This window comes from Pongo abelii, chromosome 2 (assembly GCF_028885655.2).
Source record: "Pongo abelii isolate AG06213 chromosome 2, NHGRI_mPonAbe1-v2.0_pri, whole genome shotgun sequence".
NCBI classification, from domain to species: Eukaryota; Metazoa; Chordata; class Mammalia; order Primates; family Hominidae; genus Pongo; species Pongo abelii.
This window is the reverse complement of record NC_085928.1, coordinates 203,820,615-203,841,519: the sequence shown is the minus strand read 5'-3', so window position 1 is coordinate 203,841,519 and position 20,905 is coordinate 203,820,615. Positions and strand designations below refer to the sequence as shown.

Sequence of the window (20,905 nt, the reverse complement as noted above, 5' to 3'; positions counted from 1 at the left end):
AAAATCCCTACCCCGAACCCCCTGTGCGCTACAGACAGCTCCTACAAGTCAGGGAGTCAATACTATTAGGAGACAGGCAAGTCAAGCTCTGAGTGCCAGCTGGCTACATTTCCTCCTCTGCCCTCAACATTTCCTTCTCCCTCACCCTCAGCCTCCAACCTAGTGGTTCTCAAACTTGAGCATGCCTCAGAACCTACTGGAGGGCTTTTTTTTGGGGGGGGGGGGACAGAGTCTCGATCTGTCGCCAGGCTGATCTCAGCTCACTGAAACCTCCACCTCCCAGGTTCAAGTGATTCCCCTACCTCAGCCTCCCAAGTAGCTGGGACTACAGGTGCACACCACCATGCCCGGCTAATTTTTTTTTTTTTTTCCTGGGACCCATCCTTGTAGTTTCTAACTCAGTAGATCTGGGGTGGGTCTGTGGACTTTACATTTCTAGCAAGTTCCCAGGTGATGTTCATGCTGTTGGTCTGGGATCCTGCTTTAAGAACCACTGATTTACTTCATCACTTAATGTGAAATCTCTCTTTTATCCATCTCCTCTCCATTCTTACTGCTACTGGTATAGTGCAGGCCCTCACAGATTTCTCAACTTTTAGAACTTGGAGAGACTTTAAACATAAGAATTTTTCAGAGAAGTAAAATAGGCTCAAAATCATACAGCCAGACAGTGGGAGCTAGGTTTCAACTTCAGGTCCTTCAGACCCCTGGTGGGCAGCAGAGTGGCTCACCCCTGCATGCTGAGTAGGAAGCCCTGATGCTTGGAGAAGGACAGGCCACTGAGCAAGTCAGCAGCTTTCTTGTTGTTGAAGTCAGCTTTCTTCTTGTTGCTGTTTTGAGACCAAGTCTCAATCTGTCACCCAGACTGGAGTTCAGTGGCATGATCTCAGCTCACTGCAACCTCCACCTCCCAAGTTCAAGCGATTCTTGTCCTTCAGCCTCCTGAGTAGCTGGGACTATAGGCATGTGCCACCATGCCTGGCTAGTTTTTTTTTTTCTTTGAGATGGAGTCTCGCTTTGTCACCCAGGCTAGAGTGCAGTAGCATGATCTTGACTCACTACAATTTCCGCCTCCTGAGTTTAAGTGATTCTCCTGCCTCAGCCTCCTGTGTAGCTTGGATTACAGGTGCCCACCACCATGCCTGGCTAATTTTTGTATTTTTGGTAGAGACAGCATTTCACCATGTTGGCCAGGCTGGTCTCGAACTCCTGATCTCAACGGATCTGCCTGCCTCAGCCCCCAAAGTGCTGGGACCCAGCTTTCTTAATTACTATTGCTTCTCTTCTTCCCATATTCATCCAGCTACTTTAATGAACACCTACTAGGGGCCAAGCATGAGATCATCCTTCATTCTGTCAAAATATATTTGAGAGTCACTACTGTACGACACAGTCATTTGTCCTGTTCTCATGAGTTCACAGTCTAATAGGAGAACTGGACATTAATCAAATAACTACACACAAAAGTAAAGATGAAGTGCCTTTAGGGCTATAAAGAAGATGCACATGAAGCTCTAGTTGCATGTAAGTGGAAAATTTAATGTAGACAGAGGGGTGGAGGATATTTTTCCCAGGAGAATGACAAGTAGTTTTATACTTAAAGGATGAGTCAGCAATAGCCAGATGAAGAGGGGAAGAATGGGATTTGTTGGCGGGAGTCGAATATACAAAGGCCCTATGAGAGGAGGGACCCTGTGAGTATGGGGGAATGGAAGAACAGCAGTGTGGCTGGAGTAAAGAGGGTCAAGGTCAGCCAGATGGGGTGGCTCACGCCTGTAATCCCAGCACTTTGGGAGGCCGAGGCGGGTGGATCACTTGAGGTCAGGAGTTCAAGACCAGCCTGGCCAACACGGTGAAACCTGTGTCTACTAAAAGTACAAAAGTTAGTCAGGCCTGGTGGTGGGCACCTGTAATCCCAGCTACTCGGGAGGCTGAGGCAGGAGAATTGCTTGAACCTGGGAGGCAGAGGTTGCTGTGAGCCAAGATTGCTCCACTGCACTCCAGCCTGGGCGGAAGAGGGAGACTCTATCTCAAAAAAAAAAAAAAAAAAAAAAAGAGGGGCAGGGGCAGGGGGCAGGGGGCAGGGAGACACCAGGTTGTGCAGGGCTTCACAGGCCACTTTAAGATGTTTTAACTTCAAGAACAATAGAAGCCACTGTGGGGAGAGGTGGCATAAAAATCAGATTTGCTTTCCTGGAAGATCCAGGAGGCTGCCATGTGGAAGAGGCAGGAGTGGACACAGCTGGGCAATGTGGGGGCTGTAGTGATGAGAGATGATGACTCCGCCTCAAATGGCAGTGGGAGACACAAAGAAGCAGACAGAGTCAGGGACCACGAGGACACCATCATCTCCGGGGCTTGGTGAAGGGTTAGTTCCAAGCAGAGAGGGCAGTGCTGTGGCTGACATCTGGGCTTCTGGAGCATGTGTGTCATGGAAGGAGACCAATATATTCTCATTCAAAGCATATTGTATCCACAGTTTTGCCGCGAGCATTTTCTAACTCATTAAATACTTGTTGAGATGTGATAGTTAGAATGCTAATCATTGCTGGGAAGAACTCACTTTCCAACTTCTCTACCAGATTCTGTGTAGTAAGGACTACTTACTACTTGGTGTGAGGACCGTGTGTTTGGCCATCCTCCCACACCCGGAGCCCCTCCTCCCGTGCCTTTCCCGGTGCCTCACTTGCCGTCGGTGATTAATAAGTGTTTGTGGAATGAGGGGATAAAGAAAAGGAATGCCTTTAGGAGTGATGTCTGGGTTCAAACAGCCACTTAGGCTTCCACATGACTTTAGATCTTCAAAAAGTAAGACTAAGTGATTACTTACAATCCACCTATTTCTAGTCAAAAGTTATGTGTGACTATTAAGTTTATCCAGTTGGAATCACAGTACGTCAACTTCATTGGAAGAAAGCAGGGAGAGGATAGAATCTTAAATCTGTGGAAACTGAAGAGACCAACTGCCTGAAGAAATCCAAACCAGATATTTCATTAAATTGTGATAGCCCCCAAAACAGAAACAGCAATCGCGTGTTCCAAATGTAATCATTAGATGCTGCTGAATGAAGCATCTATAGCCTTCCCGAATGGAAATACATGACCCCTTAGCCATTGTGAAACTAAATTCATCTCATCTAATTTTCCCAGAATTCTTGTGCCCTAGTTTTGGCTATTTACCAATAACCTTGAGGAAGACGTTTCAACTAAATACCTTTCTTCAACAACACACAACTTTGAGTCCCTCTGTTTGGAAAACCTAGATTTATCCATGTGCTCCTTTTATAGACAGGAGCTGTTTCTTACATATCCCACTCCCTTATTTACTGACCTCTGTAAGATAAATTTACTCATTCATTTCCTCAGCGACCCCTGACAGTCACGTCTCCCCATCTCACGGGTGAGATGCCAGTCCGATATGTCATCTGTGTTTTGCTTCAGCCTGAATTCTGGGAAGTGTTGCCATTTCTCTTCCTGAACATTTGCTTTGAAGATAAAGAGAGGATGTTCATCTCCCCCAAGGACCTCCCCGGGCGTTCATGCCTGTCAGTCTTGTCCTTGCCTTGGGAAATTACATCAGCCAAACATGAGCTGGACTAACAATCCATCAGGTGACTGCACTCAAATGAAGAGAAGCCCAAGGAAAAGTCCTCTGTAGCATCCTTCTTGCCTTTGATACCCAGGCAGTGACTTTAGGAGGGTGACTTGTTTTCACTAACACCTCCAGATCAATGTAGTCAGTTTTAAAACCAGGCTCACGAGCACTGAGGCAGTAAAAAGCCCCGTGGCCTAGTGACCTGGGCTCTGGGTCTGGCTTCGTCACTGACCAGCTCTGACCTTAGAAATGTCTTTACTTCCCTGGCCTCTGGGTCTTCAACTGGAAAATGGGAGAGTTGGGTTGAAGTGGTACTAACATTCTCAATTATATGTTTACTCTTTCTTTATTATATCTCCAAACTGCTCTATGCTCTATGTTTGAAAGAATTTTGACTTCTCAACACACTGAACTTGTTAAGCAGCAGCCTTTATTTTGTTTCTCCTTTTTATTCATCAAAGCATACGCCAGAGCCTCTGATCAACATGACTGGTTAATCTTCTTCTAGCCAAATAAAACCTCATTGTAAGGACACATGGTTTCTTATAGGATGTTTGAAATTTTGAAAATATGTCACAAATCCCTACTCCAATCCTCATGGACCCCTAAAAATTCTAAGGATCCCAAATGAGGAACAAATGGGCTGAAACATGATTACAGAAGCCTTCTGTGTCCAGTGTTGTGGCAAAGATGATAGAGCCCCAAAACCTGTGTATATAAAAGAAAAGAAAAAAAAAGAAAAGAAAAGAAAAAGAAAAGAAAAATGTTACAACACTGGTTTAAATAGCCCAAGCTCAGGCTGTGAAAGCTCAGGCCTTTGTCTTTCTTCTTTGTTGGAGGAGATGGCTTCTTTCCATGCTTCCCCTCCATTTAATCTTGCCAGTACCAGAATTCACTGAATAGCTCAGCTCTCTCCGCCAACGAATACCCAAAATAACAACTCACCTATCTTTTTGATGGTTTCATTTACCAACTTCCCTAATACCTAGGGATTATTCTAGACTTCAAAGAATGCATTTTCTATCTGACTTTATATTTTTAATATAGTGATAGAGTACTTACTATTTTCCAGGCAAACAGTAGGCACATAACACATGCTTGCTGAATGTATGAATGGACTCAAGCATTTCCACATATTCCATGTAATTTAACTCTCTCAGCAGCTCTGTAAGGTAGGGAGTATTCTTCCCATTTCCCCACTGAAGAAACTGAGTCTGAGGCAGGTGCTATTAATTGTTCAGAGTCATACAGCTAGTAAGTGGTGAGGCTGGCTTGAAGCCAGATCTTTTGTCCACACATCCCTGGGCAGGTGCCCTACAGGGCAACCCCTTTTGGATTCCTGGTGCTCTTCCCTTGGGTGTTTCTGAATGAGCTGACCCTCTCTCTCCTCCTCGCCATCATCAGCCCCACCCAGTTCATAAGTCTAACCTCCAGCCGTCTTCTGTCTTGCTTCAGTATTCTTTTGGACATATCTTGCCACCCTGATGTTGTCATTCTGCAACATCTTATTTGAAACTGTGGACAGCAATTCGCCCAAACTCTGTAACAAGTTCTTTGCAATGTTTTGGTGGGATCACACAGCAGCCCTGTTAGGAGCGGTCTCTGCAGTCTCCTCATGCATCCCCTCACTGGGCAGACAAGCACAGCCCCAGGGCCGCCTGGAAGTTCTCTGTCTTTGGCAACTGGACATGCATGAATCTATTCCTTCATCACTACACCTGGGTCACTGTCAATTTTGGAACCACGTTACAATTTTTTCCCTCTTTCAGAACCTAGAAGGGGCTGGGTGCAGTGGCTTAGGCCTGTAATCCCAGTACTTTGGGTGAGGCTGAGGTGGCGGATCACGAGGTCAGGAGTTCAAGACCAGCCTGGCCAACATGGCAAAACCCCATCTCTACTAAAAATACAAAAATTAGCTGGGCGTGGTGGCAGGTGCCTGTAATCCCAGCTACTTGGGAGGCTGAGGCAGGAGAATCGCTTGACCCCGGGAGGCGGAGGTTGCAGTGAGCCGAGATCGTGCCATTGCACTCCAGTCTGGGCGACAAAAGCAAGACTCCATTTCAAAACCAAACCAGACAAAACAAATACCTAGAACTGAGAAGGTCCCTTTTGAACAACTGGTCCAATGTTTCCATGGTTACCTCCCCACCCCCCCCCCCCCCGCCCTGCCACACACACACCTATGCCCATTTTACAAATAAAGAAACTGAGGCCCCTGAACTCCTGGATAAAACGTTACATCAGAGGACACAAAAAACAATGAATAACAAATGTTTTTTTCTTGGTGATTGATAGCGGAGGTATTTGAAAACATTCCTTTTTCTAGGATAGACGAGCAAAGAACTTATGGGCTGATGGCCCTCAGTACTCATCCTGTTATCAACCACAAGGCCTGTGTCGTCCCGGCCTCTATCAGCATGCTAGCTCAATTGCTCAGCATGTGGTGCTGATGGGAGTGCTCTGGCTCCACCGCTTTGGGGCTGAGTGCCCTGAGACAGGGACATGGTAAGACTTCTAGAAGAGAAACAGGAAGAGGAAACCTGCTAGTCAAGTATTTCAGCTTAGTATAAAGTACCTCCATGGGCATGTCCATGGCCTTGCATGCATGCACACACAAACACACACACACACACACCATCCTGCCCCTTTGATTCAACTAATTATATCCATAATATGTTGTTTAATGAAAAAAAAAAATCCCAAGGCTAGTGTTTGGGGACAGACTTCCCTCCTTACCTGGTTTGCTGAGAAAATTCCAAGATTTAGAGTCAGAAGGAACGGGAGTAGGATCCTGGCTTTGACCTTGACACAGTGTTCAACTGGAATGAGTTCCTTTTGGAGTTGTTTCCTGATACATACAATGGAAATGCCACAGCATTGTTCACAGTGGTGTTGTGGGCGCTAGACAATAAAGCCTGTGAAAGCTGTTTGCAAACTCTAAAGTGCTGCTCAAACAGGAGTAAAATTAATACCAGATTTTGACTCCAGGGACCTTCTGGGAAATTCATGTGCTCTGGGGTAAGGGGATCTCTCTCTTTCAGGGCTATTCAACACACGTGGACAGATGTCTTGTCACAGTGCTAGCTGGCGAGGGTGAGGCAGAAATGGGGATGGTGCAGGCTCTGTCCATTCTATTAGTGAGTCCAGGACTACCCTGAGTATGGACTGCCTTTTGAAGTAGTGAGCTCACCATCACTGGAGATATTTAAGCATGGAACAGACAATCACTTTGCAGAGAAGCAATGGAGGAAATCTAAGCATCAACTGGATGTCAGAATTGATCACCTTTGAGGTTTCTACATATTTCTCTGGTTTTATGGAAAGGAAAAAGAGAGCTCCATTCAGCAGGGCACATGGTTTGAGTTCTGCCAGGGGGTCATCATTCAAACACAAGACACTGCAGGTCTTTCTTGGGGTCTATGGATTCATGCTGGGGGAGTGGGAGAGATGGACACACAGCAGAGCTCTGAGTGACTGCAGGACAGAGAGGTGCCCCGGGGCAAGGCTGATCACAGCGTGTGCATGCCCACCCTGTCCACGCTGCTGCTGCTCACTCTTCTCAAGGGTAGTGATGCCCACGTGGCTTGTCCACTCAGGAAGCCATGGTGGTTTCCCCATGCCTGATGCCCAAACTTCCCCACCTGATATCCATCACCATCCAAGGACTGCCTCCAGCTGACCAGCTTAATCAGCCAAACTGACCCTCTCATGATTACTAGACAAGCCATGGCTCTCCTTCCTGTTTGCCTTACCCCACCTAGAATGCCTTGCCCCCCTTTTTCCACCTCCCCAGTCTCTGCACAGCAGAAGCACTCATCCTTCTAGGCATCGCTTTAATGCCACCACCTCCAGGAACTCCTCCGTGATTGCTCTCCCACCTATTCTCCAAGTGATTTTTCCCTCTGAGCTCACTTCAACTTTCCGTCTCTTGTAGGGCTTATTTTCTATATTAGAGCTAATTGTGGGTACATTCCGTCTCCCTCTACCAAAATTTAAATCCCTTAAAACCAAGTTCTTTGTCCCTCTATTCCCCAACTCCTACCCCAGCACCTGGCACCTTTCCCAGCACCAGCGAGTGTTTGATATTGAATAAGTAAATAAACAAACGCACTTCTACTTCCAAACACAAAAATCATCAGCAGAACGAACTGATGGATTCATTCTTCTCTCGCTGAGTGCTAGTCTGCAAAATGCCACATCTGGAACACAGATAGAAGATCTAAGGGATGTCAGCAAGAGATCACTGGAAAATGGGGAGTACAGAGAGAAAACGTCAATTGGTAATGTGAAATCATCTAATAAATGGATTGGTGATTAATCACCAATTAACCACAAGTCCCAGGACAGATTTTCAAAAGGTGCTCAGAGTTATTGGGCCTACCTAATAAAAAATTATAGTAATCATGACCTGATTTAATTTTTTAACACTGTTTTACACTATTCTCATGGGATATTCAGGCCAAATGCAACCTCAAAGGGAGGAGTTGGGAGTGGTGGTGTGATGGTGTTGAAAACACTCTAGTCTGGGAAACAGAAGATGTGGGCTCTCTCTTAAGCTCTGCAACCAATTTGGTATGTAGACTTGTCAGAATGATGACCCTTTCCTTCCCCTTCTAGCCTCCTGTGAATCACAATGGAACTAGGTGCTCCCTCAGATTAGAGAACGTGTTCGGTTTTCCCATCTGCCTTTGCAATGCTTTGGCTGTTTCCCACTGACTTCTAACAAAAGGCCCTCTGGATCTACTTGAACACTGGCCAACTTAACAGCAGCACTTGTTGGCCAAAGCAAGGTTGACTGGTGACAACTGTGAAATGGGAGCCCTGAGAAAGAGGGCTCCATCAACTCATGAGCCAGGGTCTGCCCTTCAGTTTTGATGTTACAGTCACTGGAGATCATTGAACAGGTTAATGAAAGCCAGTGGTCTTGGGTTGAAGTTTCTTGCTCTGCCATTTTGTCTTTTGGTGCCTCAGGGCTCCCACAGATAAACTGAGGCAACACCTTTCAGCCAGGCTCCTGGACTGCATATTTGCTAAGCTGGCCACAAACACTGCTTGGCCTTCCTCAGAACCCAGTGGTGGGAAGCAGCCCCCTGCAGTGCAAGGAAGAAAACCAGGGATGTCCCCCACCCTCTGCCACCCACTGCCCAGTGCAAATACAGTGCCCATCCCTCAGCAGCAAGTAATTAAATGTTCCCAGGGTGGCCTGTAAATTCTTCACTTCTCTCTTTGGGAGGCAGAAAGGAAAGGAATTCCTACTGAATATTTCTCTATTTTTCTATCTGTGGGTGAATGTGGGTTGAGAGACTGTGTGTGTGTAAGCATGGCCCCCAACCCTGTGCCTTACACAGCTAGGTATTTACACACCAGATGATCCCTGCAGGGAAAGGCAAGTCCCCAGCTGCTGTGGAATTTTAAGAGATCTTTCTGGAATGCCCTTATGGGATGTCTGGTTCTAATTGCCTCCATCAGCCAGAGCTGGCGAGCTGGCAGGAGCAATGAGAGGTGAAATTGAACAGATTCCAGTTCACATCAGACCCCCAGCCCTGCCAGAGTCCCCCCAGGGCCAGAAAAGAGAACAAACATGGCCAAGACGGTGGGTGTGGTGTGGTGGAAAGAACACTCTGCTGGAAGTTGGAAGGCCCAGCCTGCGGCCCAGCCCTGCTGCTAACACCCTGCCTCGCTTTGGATCCATCACTTTCCTTCTTGGGCCTCCAGTTTCTCATCTGCTGAATGAATAGTGGGGACTGGCTGATCTCCAAGGCCCCTTTCTAGTCTAAGATTCAGGGACAGAAATGTCAAGCTCTCATTGCGGAGGGGAGACATTTTCTTCTGAACTTTAAAATCAGGTGCTCTGCATTTTAGATCTTTAAGAAGAATGGGGAAGGGGCGATTTCATTTCTACCCATTATAACCGACCCTTGTCTCAGCCCCAGCCCCATTCCTTCTTCTTGCTGGCTAGGGGTGGCTGGAGGTCTGAGCGCTGACCCCGCCACAGAGGCAACAAGATCCCGTAGTTCCTTAGAGCCCTCTGTAGGCCCCAAAGGCAGTCACACTGAAACGGGAGTGTCCGTGAAGCCACCTTCTCCCAGCAACACAGGGCTGCTTCTGTTGCAAAGCCTCTGACTTTAGAGGCAGGTGACACAAATGGGCCCCTAATTTGTGATGAATTTCTTCTCTTTTGAGCCTGTTGTTGTTTTAAGGCTCAGACTAAAACCATTTAACCAATAGCCCCAGCAGGCTGGGATTTGAACACCTCACAGAGAGTCACCAAATATCAAATACTTCTAGTCCTGCACTTGCCCACCCAGCCCCTGCCAGGCCCCTCGCCCCACTAACCCCTGCCACTGATGCTTGCACATCTCCAGTGACTGGGAGCTCTTTTCTCTCCAAGTCCATCTGGATCAGTTAGGAATTCTGTTTAGCTGGTAGTAAGAGTCCTAATCGGAGTGACTTTGCCAAATTGGGAGTTTACTTGCCCATCTAAAAGACATCTGTAGATAGGCTGCAGCCTACAAAATGATCAATCATTACTAGAGCACAAGTCTCGCATCAGCCCTGTAACCTCATGGTCTACTGCAGAGTCCTCCGCAGAGGAATACAGGGAACGCCAAAGGCCAACACAGTGCTCTGCCTACCAAGTCGGGCCCCTTGAAGACCCACCTCATGACTTGTGCTTGCATCTCGTTGGCCATCCTTCCTGCAAGGAGGGCTGGAAATGTAGTCTCATCACCACTCCATATAAAACTGGAATCCGATACTAAGGAAGAAAGGGGGAATGGACACTGGTCAGCAAGGAACAGGCTCTGCCACACCGCCCGTGTGCCTTGAGAGAAGTATCGAATGGGGTGGCAGCTGTGTGTAGTTGCCTCTTCTGGATGCTAACCTCCCTCTGTCTGCAGAGCAGGCATGGAGCTCTTGTGTGCTGCCTCACCTGCGTGTGCTTACCTGATCCAAGAGAACTCCTTGCCTCCTCACGCAGGACCAGACCCTTGCCAAGTTCGTTGGGAGAGATAGTATCTGCCAGATCACTCTCGACTGCAGATGATGCCAGGGAGTAAAACCTCCAACTTCCCCAGAGCCAGGCCTCTCTGGTACTTTCCCTAGAGAGAACCACGCCAGCTCACCTACAATGACCCAAGCCCAACTCCAACACGCTCCCCAACCCCCACCTTCCCACCCACCTCCAGCGCTCTCCGCCAGGTCTAGAACCAGTGGATATCTCTTGCCAGCAGCCTCTGGCAGCTTTGTCCGAGTCTCCCCGCCCAGTGGGGGAGATCCTCATTCCATGTTTTAATGCACACTCACTCCACAGACAGTTCATTGCTTTCTCTCCATGTGTTCTGCTGGGAGCCAAAGCCACTCACCAGTTCAAAGGAAAAAAAAAAACTCTTCAATGTTTAAATTTGATATTTAAAATTGTAGATGTAAAACATAGACAAAACTGACTTGGTGTTCTTAGTTTGGCCCAGCTAACACCACAGCTAACTTCTCTTTTTCTTTCTTTTCTTTTCTTTCTTTCTTTCTTTCTTTCTTTCTTTCTTTCTTTCTTTCTTTCTTTCTTTCTTTCTTTCTTTCTTTCTTTCTTTCTTTCTTTCTCTCTTTCTTTCTTTCTTTTCTTTCTTTCTTTCTTTTTAGATGGAATCTCACTCTGTCACCCAGGCTGGAGTGCAGTGGCGCAATCTCGGCTCACTGCAACCTCCGCCTCCCAGGTTCAAGGGATTCTCCTGCCTCAGCCTCCCGAGTAGCTGGGATTACAGGCATGTGCCACCACGCCCAGCTAATTTTTGTATTTTTAGTAGAGACAGGGTTTCACCATGTTGGCCAGGATGGTCTCCATTTCTTGACCTCATGATCCGCCCACCTCAGGCTCCCAAAGTGCAGGGATTATAGGACATTTTCTTTTTTTTGAAATGAAGTCTTGCTCTCTTACCAAGGCTGGAATGCAGTGGCACAATCATAGCTACTGCAGCCTCAACTTCCTGAGCTCAAGTGATCCTCCCATCTTAGCCTCCTGAGTAGCTGGGACGACAGGCACATGCCCAGCTAACTTATTTTACTATTTGTAGATATGTGGTCGCCATATGTTTCCCAGACTGGTCTTGAACTCTTTCAAGAGACCTTCTCATATCAGCTAACTATTAACATGTAATCAGCTGGCCTCTGGTTTTCTGGTCTCAGATGTCCCAGGTCCATCAGGCTTAGAAGGGAGGCCATTTCTCCCATCAGGCTTGGAAGGGAGGCGGTTGGTTCCCAGGCTCTGCAGCATTTGGCGAATGTCCTTGGAATGCTGCACGGCCACTTTCCTATGAAGAAAACTGAGGCACAGAAAGGCTTTCTATGACAGTTGTCCCTTACCCTGGACCAAGATACTCAGGGTAGAAGAAGGGCCCAGGTGAAGGGAAGAGAAAGCTGGGGGCAGCACAGTGGGCTCCATTTGGGGAACCGTTTTTTCTTTTTTTTTTTTTTTTTTAGACAGAGTCTTGCTCTGATGCCAGGCTGGAGTGCAGTGGCGCGATCTCGGCTCACTGCAACCTCCGACTCCCGGGTTCAAGTGATTCTCCTGCCTCAGCCTCCCGAGTAGCTGGGATTACAGGCATGCGCCACCACACCCAGCTAATTTTGTATTTTTAGTAGAGACGGGGTTTCACCATGTTGGCCAGGATGGTCTCGATCTCCTGACCTCGTGATCCAACCACCTCAGCCTCCCAAAGTGCTGGGATTACAGGCGTGAGCCACCGCTCCCAGCCTGGGGAACCATTTTCTAAATCTCCCAGGCATGCGTCAGGTCTTACTGTGTCTCCATCTGTACTTTTTCACTTCAACGGCCATCCACATTATTCAATAACTGCACCAATTGTTCGTTATACGAAACTGCATTCTCTTCACAGAGCATCATTTCAAGCAGACTTCAGTTTTTGCCACCCTTGTTTGACATGGTCTAAATGTGCCTATTCTTCCTTCCTGTCACTTTCATCCATTCAGTTCTCTCATGAGACTGAACATGTTTGAAGAGAGAGACCCTTAACTATACAATCAGACTAGGATTTCCCTTTAAGATGGAGTTTCCAGGAATGAACTCGGCTTAAAAGCAGAGACCACCTCTTTGGGAATGTGAGGGAGAGAAATAATCAGCTTCAATTTGTGAAGAACCATTTATCATGAATGTTCTGAAACCATGTCTGTTTTAGATCTTTTCTCCAGCATAATTCAGTGATTGCACATATATCATCGAAGGTTCCTAGACTCCTGGGCTCAGCAGATGGCCCCCCAGAGGCCAGCTTTTCCATTTCTCATAGTATACTTAGGCAAAGACAGAGTGTCATTTTAGCACTTTCCTAGTTGGTATTTTTAAAAATATATTTTTGTACTGTTTAATGCTAGGTATTTAATACCTTGGAGTACTTAAAACCCTAATAGCAAGTTGAATTATCACTGCTTTGCAGCCATGGAAGCTAAAAGAAAGCTTAGAAAAAAATGATTTGGTGCATGTGTCAACTTCAGTTCAAGGTGAAAGGAAAAATCTGAGTCCTTTGACCGCATCATATTGACAGCATGACTTCTTCCTAGCACATCTGTGTATATTGAAGTGATTATTTAGAAAACTCAGCCAAGTCTCTCTGTTCTCAGATGCTCAACTCTAATGCCTCCAAAGCACAAAATCAGAGTAGCTCAAATAGGGCAGCAGCTTAGTTTGGATAAATCATGTCAGTTCCTGGATGATTACTGTCCTTATAAAGTAGGAGTCACATCCCCCAAAGAGCAGTGCAAAATCTCTTGGAAAATGTACATGGGAGATGCAAAAAAGAATGTATCTGCAGTCATCTCTTTATATCTATGTGGAGATTATCTGTCTAACAAGCATTAAATGAGAGTTTCATCTCTCTCTTTTTTTTTTTTTTTTTTTTTGACAGAGTCTCACTCTGCAGTCCAGGAATGCAGTGGTGTGATCACAGCTCGCTGCAACCTCTACCTCCTGGGCCAAAGTGGTCCTCCCATCTCAATCTCCTGAGTAGCTGGGACTGCAAGCACATAACACTAGGTCTGCTTTTTGTTTTTCTTTTTCTTCTAGAGATAAGGTCTCACTGTATTGCCCAGGCTTGTCTTGAACTCCTGGGCTCAGGCTCTCTGTGTGTCTCAGCCTCCCAAAGTGCTGGGATTACAGGTATGAGCCACCATGCCCAGCCTGCATTGTGTTTTGTCTTGAGTGCACAGTGTAGGGTTCACATTTGGATCACTGGTGCAGAAGAGGGTAAATTTAAACCCCTTCAAGTCACAAACTTGAAGGTATATGTGCAAAGTGAAAAAAAGGAGGAGTTCAAGTGGCTCACAACTACAATCCCAGCACTTTGGGAGGCCGAGGTGAAAGATCGCTTGAGGCCAGGAATTCAAGATAGCCTGGGCAACATCTCAAGATCCAATCTCTACAAAAAATCTAAAAAACTTTTTAAAGGGGAGGGCAGTGGTAAACAGTATAATATACTGGTTTTGTATTTAAAAAGGAAAAAGGAATAGGGATACACATATACCTACTTATTTGCATTGTATCCATGATGACTACATCTGAAGGAATGCACCAGAAGCTGGAAACATTGTTCCTAGAAGTGGAAGATGGGTGATGGGAGGAAGGAGTAGGAGGGAGGATTTCTACTTTATATTGTTGGTACCATTTTAAACTTTAAACCACGAGAACATATTACCTATTTACCAAAGAATAAATACAATTTGATTTAAAACATCATGCAACCTGTTCCATGGCAGGGTCAGTGGCTCCGGGTCCTGGGAGTAGGAGAGCAGTAGTTGGAGATGGTTGTTTTAGAACCTGTCTCAGCCAGCCTGGCTGAGAGTTGTGACATCCTTTGACCTCAGACTGTGCTCCTCCTGCTACCCAGAGTTTGGCCAGGAGTCACAAGCTCATGTTATTTCTTCAAGCAAATGATGATGTACATCGGTTGCTGGCTGGCATATCATGCTTTCCCAGCAAAGCAACAAGAATGCTTATGTCCCTGTCTGGGATCTCACTGAAGAGGGTTGCAGACCAAACAGAGGGAACCCCAGAAGCTGGTCATGATGGGCTGGGAAAGTATGTGCTGTAAGGGAGGTCTGAAGCCCAGAGACCAGAGGGCTCGAGGAGCCAGGAGCCGTGTTTCCAGCCATCTGAAGGGAAACCAGAAGACAGGCTAGACAAAAGCTGGGTGGACCTGTGTCCTGGGCAAGGTGCAGACTTCCCAGAGCCCCTTTCCTCATCTGCAACATGGGACAGTAATATCCACGGCAAACGTCTCTCCGGGGTTTTCTGGTTTATGACTTAATGCATGCAAGATGTCTAGCACTTACTAGGCACCCTGCAGAGGTTTCTGAGTCCCATCCCCACCACAAATCATTCCTGCCAAACCACTAAATTTGTTCAGAGTGGCCCCAGTGGGTGAAAGCTGCAAGAAAACAGACTTGGGCTCCTATTAGAAAAGACTTTCCTATAGACAGAACCATTCAAAGATGGAGCAATTCTGTCCTGACGGGCATTTTTCAGGTACCAGTGCTTTATTGGAAGAACTTCAAGGCTCTTTTTTCTGGGTCTCTAAACTCATGACAAACGAAGTAGGATCAAAGACCCCTGGGCCCCATCTCAGACATGGCCCTTCGTGGCCCCTTCCACCTCACTCTCCCCTCCATTCCTGTCCTTCCTCCAGCCAGCCTGTGCAGCTCCCAGAAAAGCTCAATTAAGAAGGCATTTCCAGACCTCGCTGCGGCTGGCACCACCACATTTTTTGCATTCTCTGCCTCTGCAGCTCCTGGAGCCATGAGGTGTGTATCTGCCTGTGTGTGTGTCTCTTATCTACCTCAGGAGAAAAGGACACGAGTCTTGTGACTCAGCCTAAGAACAATTTCCTCCTTTGACTTCACATTTCCAGCTGGAGGGACTCTGGGTTCCAGCGATAACCGTGAGAGTGTCTTCTTAGAGCAAATGTCCTTAATTGTGCTCTGACTTTCCAGGGCTTCTGAGCAGGTGCTGTTCAGAGTCCATGAGAACTCCAGAATAAGTGAGGTCTGATCCATGCTCCAAACAGTCAAATGGAGGGGATACACACTTGTGTTCAGTGTAACTCTCACACCAAACGATCCATGACAAATGCCACAGGGAGCTAAGTGCCATAAAGAATGATTGTAAACGTTAGATATAATAATGGCAAGTGGTTATGTTAAAGGGAAAGCAGTCCTTCTCAGTTAGAGATGCATGCAGATGTCTAGGTTGTTTTAAAATACTCTAGGGAAAGCCAGGAGCGGTGGCTCATGCCTGTAATCCCAGCACTTTGAAAGTCCAAAGCAGGCAGATCACCTGAGGTCAGGAGTTCGAGACCAGCCTGGCAAACATGGAGAAACCCTGTCTCTACAAAAAATACAAAAATTAACTAGGCAGGGTGGCGGGAGCCTGTAATCACAGCTACTCAGGAGGCTGAGACAGGAGAATCACTTGAATCTGGGAGGCGGAGGTTGCTGTGAACCAAGTTCACACCACTGTACTCCAGCCTGGGCGACAGAGCAAGACTCCATCTCAAAATAAATAAATAAATAAATAAGTAACTCTAGGGAAAAAAATCTTAAGTGTTTTGGGGTGAGATGATATGATGTCTGGGATTTGCTTTAAAATATTCCAGAAAAAAGTTGGAGAATAGATGAACAATTTGGCAAAACATTGATAATTGTCATTATTAAAGCTGGGGATGGGTATATGAGAGTTTGTTATATCATATTCTCTATTTTTGTATATGCTTGGAAAATTCCAGAATAAAAAGTTAAAAGGAAATGAATGGTTAATGCTGACAGGAGGTGTGTGGGTCAGGGACAGCTTCACACAGTAGGTGAGGTTGAAACTGGGCTTAGAAGATGAGTCAGAGATTGGAAGTGGGAGGGATAGACATGATTTGGAAGCTCTTGTTGGCTTTATTTTTTGTCTGTAAATCCTTCTGTTCTCCTGGGTTTTCAAACCAGTGAAAGCATTTCCCCCTCCAGGGTGTGACCTGCCCTTGTTTCAGACACCCCTTTGGATGGGGCCTTGCAGTGAGGCCTTCTTTGGCTGGCAGAGCTGGAGCTGTCCTGGCCCTGACCAGGTCTGCAGCCCCCACCCTGTTTCCTTCCTCCTGTCTCCCCCTCCATGCCCCGTCTGGGGAAAATTATCCCAGCTCCAAGTAGTAAATTTAAGGCCTTGGCAGCCCTCCCACAGATGACTCCCAAATTATCCCATTCCAAGGGTGGGAGTGGGGAGGCCAGAAGTTCAGGCCCGAGGCGTTCACCCAGTCGTTTGAGAGCTCCGGGCGCCATCTGCTGACGGCACCCGGAGCTCCAGCTTGGAATGAAGGCAGGGGGTGTGCTGGAATTCACCAACTCCAGAACAAGGCCGGTCTCAGATCTCTGAGAATGAAGAGGATGCACTGTTTGACAGACACCAGGCAGAAAAGGGGAAGAAAGAGGACGTGTGTGCGTGTGCATATGTGTGTGCCCGAGTCTGTGTTTGTGGATTTATGCATTTTGTGCATGGCAACTGGCTGCTGGGCTGGGGGTGTTTTGGAGGGTGTGTTGGGATGGTCTGCATGCTTCTGTCATTGTTCCTTAGGGTGAGTATGTGGGCCGTCTCCAGAGTAAAAAGACAGTAAATAAGAGGTAATCAGGACCAGCTGTATCCCTCCGAGGGAAGTCTACAGATGTCCTCTCATCGTTAATCCTCAGCCCAAACATGGGTGATAGGTGACTCGGTTGATTGCATTTTCAGCTGGGGAAAATGAGGCACGTGGCATAATCAGAGTCCTTAGTGAGAAGACTGGCTTCACCACAAGCATCAAATAATCTGGAGGCAAAGACCCTGGAGGTCATTTAGTTCAACCTTCTTATTTTGCAGAGAAGGAACCATGAGTTCAATGAAGGGAAAAGCAAAAGAGAGATCCTATTAGATTATCCTTCAAGTCCTTCTCAGCCATGAGTTCTGATGGGCAACTCTCCAACTCAACCAAGCCCAATATTTGTGCCAGGAGGGTCCTGGGCAGCTGCTCTCCTGCCTTGCCCCATCTCTGCTTTACCTCTTCTCTATTTTCTCTCCTGAAAGAATTTTCTGACCCATAAATCCTGAGAGATTTATTATTTCCTGAGGCATCCCTTAGTTGGAAAATGTAGCTTTACAGTCGCCGACTCAGGACTACACTGGGGTCCCAGCTGTTAGCGTGGGAGCACAATTTCTCCTGCCTGGTAGTGGGGAGGACGCCAGCCTTCCATCCATCCCAGAGGGGCCACCAACGTCACTACTTACTTTTCCTGGTTTCTAACTAAAGCTGCTGAAACACCAGCTCAGAAGTTTCTCTCAGCAAGTTGTAAGAGCAGCCACAAAGTCTAAGAAGAACCAAAGAGCTTGGTTTCTCTCCTTGCCAGCTGGAAGGAGGGGGCCTGGGATCTTCCTGTCATCACGATTATTTCTTCTCTCTAAAATGACTGCTTCTGACTCTAGTCTTTTCCCCTCCAATGTGAAAAAAAAATTCCTAAAGCACAGCTCACCTCAAAATCCTGCAGCCAACACCTCCTTTTTGCATGTAGGATAAGTCCAGATACTTTTATGGGTTCTTCAAGCACCTCAAACCATGACCCCACATCCCTCCAACACCTTCTCTTCATATTTTCCTATGTGCACTGAGTTCCAGCCACAGTGGCCCCTTACCTGTTTCTAGTTCCACCCCCAAGGCTGTTCTGCATCTACATTGACCATACTGTCACTCACAGCTCCCTCAACCTCAAATGCCCCTTTCTCTGTCTCTAAATGTTGACATCCTATTTCCCAAAGACCTATCTCAAATGCCATCCTTTCCTGGAAGCCTTTAGGGACCTCCTCCCTCCAAACTAAACAATCTCTGTTGAGTCTGCTGGTGTTGTATTTGGCTTGTACCTTTTCACATTCTTCTAGGCTGCCTTGTTTTACAGCTCCTTCTTCCCATTGACTATTCCCCCACTCGGATTCTGAGACACTGGAGGGCAGCGGCAGTGTCTACAGCATCTTCCTCTTCCCTTTCATCACCCTCCTTCCTCCCCTCAAAGATCCAGCAGCGAGGACAGTTCTTCTCAGGGGATAGTAGTAGAATTGAATTTCCAAGTAACTTATAAGTGATATTCACATAATCTAATATTTTGACTTTTCCAATCTCTGCTCTCCTCCCTTAGGGCAAATTAACCCAGAAGAGTACTTCAGAGAACACAGACAAACTGCCATGCAGTGAAGAGAACGCGGCAGGAAGCCCTGGTATTCTGGAAGAAGCTCTGCCCACTCCAGACAGGATCCACAGGCCTAGTGCCATGTTTATCTCCAAGGAGATCACATTCTAGAGCCAAGGACCGCCACTGAGAAGAAAGTAGCATGAGCCATCAGAATGCATACCTGGAGTGCTCCAGGAAGGAAATCTCAGCCCCAGCATCCTCCATGGTCACACGGAGAGGGCGGGTGTCCTTGTAGCTTTGGCCCTGAGACGGGAGCTAGAGCTGGACACAGGGTTCTAGTCCTGGCTTTGCTGTAACCAGTTCCCAGACCTGGAGCAAATGCCTTACCTGTCTGTATAATGTGGGGGCTGATGTGGATCATCTTTAAGCCCTCTGCAAGACGGACACACTGAGATCATAATAAGGACACATGCCAGTCGGGCCAGGTTCTTCATTTGAAAACCTTTATACATTTTTTTCTCTTCAGCCTTACTAAAATTAAGGTAAACTGTTGTATATCTGTCAAACTGTTTCGATCATCCAAATTTTTTATTGTTGGCTGACCTCAAGCCAACAAATCATTTATTTTCTGACCTTTTAAGATGTTTCGTAGCTGCCATTTCATGTATCTGAAAAATGAGATGTGAAAAGAATACACATATTTAAGACCAAAATTTTGTTTCTTTTAAATAATTTTAATATTTTTTTCTAAGAATGATACACATTCATTTTAAGTAAATTTCCAAGAATGATACACACTTGTATTTTTTCTAAGAATGATACACCTTCATTTTCTGTATTGGAAATACAGAAAATTATAAAAAAGACAAATATCTCCCAAAACCCTACTACCTAAAGATAGATGTTAACAGTTTGGTGTAGATCCCCTCAGATCTCTTTCTAGGCATATTTTTTGGATATATTTTTGCAAAACTATTATCCCGTGTGAAGTCTTGTTTAAAAGCCCTGGGTTTTTGCATAACAAAATATTATGAATGTCTTTCCATGCCTATAATATTCTATGGTGTTATTTTTAATGATTTCATAGGATTGTGTCATATAGATATACTATATTTTATTTAACCAGTCTTTTATAATCTCATAAATACCTTATTTTCATGTGTACATCTAATTATCTTCTTGGGTTATGTTCCTAAAAATAGGTTTGCCCAAAGAGATAGACTTTCTCTTTCACCCAGTCTGCCCCTGGCATTCTCAACATGTTGAATGATGGAATGTCAAAACCGGAAGGGACCTTAGACATGAGATTTACAGATTGTTTAACAGATGGGAGAGCAGAGGTCTGAAAGGGCAAGTGCCTTTCCGCGGTTCCCAAGGGAGTTGGCGGCAGAGTCGGAGCAGAGTCCCTGCTCCCTGCCCAGCAAACTTCTCCACATTTCTCTGCCTCCGTTAAAACACAGGGTGCTGGATTGCATCAACTTGAAGCATCCTTTGCTGGGTTTTAAACGTACCTGCAGCAAACGGGGGCATTTACTGAGCTGGCATCTATTCCAGGTAAATATCTAGGCTAAATGCCTATGCTGAATATGACCTGAATCAGCTAGGACAACAACAGTTCACTATCCCAACTAACAGAAATCCCTTCCTCGGGTTAAGATTTCTTTTTTTGATTTGAGGGGTAGGACTGAGATGCTGAAAAGTAGCTGCACAGACTGAGCCTTCTGTAAGATGAGGACTGGTGTGAAGTGGCTTGAAGCCTTTGGGATTTAAATGTTCTCATTAAAAGGAGAGACAGGTCTGATGTTTGAATCCCCCAGGGTGGGTAGGACAAGCTCCCACGTTGGCTACGGCCTCTCAGACACCAGAGCCAAATAATGCATTCCTGTGCTAGGTAAGTTCCCTACAGCTCCGGAGAAACCTTCCATGGGGAATGGGGGGTGGGGCTGGGGAGGCCCTGTTTATGCTAACGAGGCACTAAATTAATGCATTACATGCCTCATTTAGCACGACTGTGCAAAATCTAAAAGTACTAATAAATTTTCCTTCTGGGGTCAAGAATCATAAAAGGATAGATGATCAACCATTAATTAGCAGGGAAATTAAAGCTTGACGGTTTCTGTT

At 46.2% G+C, this 20,905-nt stretch overlaps 1 long non-coding RNA gene across 1 annotated transcript in view; it reads left to right on the top strand.

Moving 5' to 3' along the window:
* Positions 1–19,434, top strand: part of LOC129058361 (uncharacterized) — a 50,300-nt gene extending 30,866 nt beyond the window's left edge. Inside the window, exon 3 of the long non-coding RNA XR_008523474.1 lies at positions 18,791–19,434. This is a non-coding gene — a long non-coding RNA (uncharacterized LOC129058361). The remainder of the gene's footprint in view (positions 1–18,790) is intronic.
* Positions 19,435–20,905: the final 1,471 nt, after the last annotated feature.